We start from the raw sequence: 424 nt of genomic DNA, 5'->3' as shown, positions 1-424 counted from the left end.
TATATATATATATATATATATATATATATATATATATATATATATGTTGGCTTGCTGTTCTACAGGTCTGTGGCTCTGCCTGCCGCTGGCTGTTTGCTGCGGCTTATAACGCTGCCTGTAGCCATCGATTCTGTACGCCACGTTCTCTGCATGCAACTTGCATGCATTTTGCATGCAACATGCATGCAACATGCATGCAGTTTGCATGCATATGTGTGCTGCTGCCTCTCAGAGCACTGCACTGTGTGTGTGTGTGTGGGTGGGTGGGTGTGTGTGTGTGTGTGGGTGGGTAGTAGTAGTAGAGGTATTAGTAGTGGCGGGGGGTTGAGTGTGTATTTGTGTTTTGTTTTTTATTTTTATTTATTTTGTTTGTTTGTAGGAGAGAGATAGAAGGCAGCGGCAACTGATAGACCCGCAGTTCTCC

The 424-nt window shown here is 43.9% G+C and overlaps 1 protein-coding gene across 1 annotated transcript in view; it reads left to right on the top strand.

Moving 5' to 3' along the window:
- EMH_0054290 (uncharacterized protein) overlaps positions 1-424 on the top strand; it is a gene marked incomplete at both ends in the record, with an annotated part of 6,064 nt that overhangs the window by 2,766 nt on the left and 2,874 nt on the right. The gene's annotated exons all lie outside the window — the stretch shown is intronic.

Source organism: Eimeria mitis, genomic scaffold (assembly GCF_000499745.2).
Source record: "Eimeria mitis Houghton genomic scaffold, Emh_scaff2471, whole genome shotgun sequence".
Classification (NCBI taxonomy): domain Eukaryota; phylum Apicomplexa; class Conoidasida; order Eucoccidiorida; family Eimeriidae; genus Eimeria; species Eimeria mitis.
The sequence above is the reverse complement of the archived record's forward strand: the minus strand, read 5'-3'. Positions and strand labels throughout refer to the sequence as shown.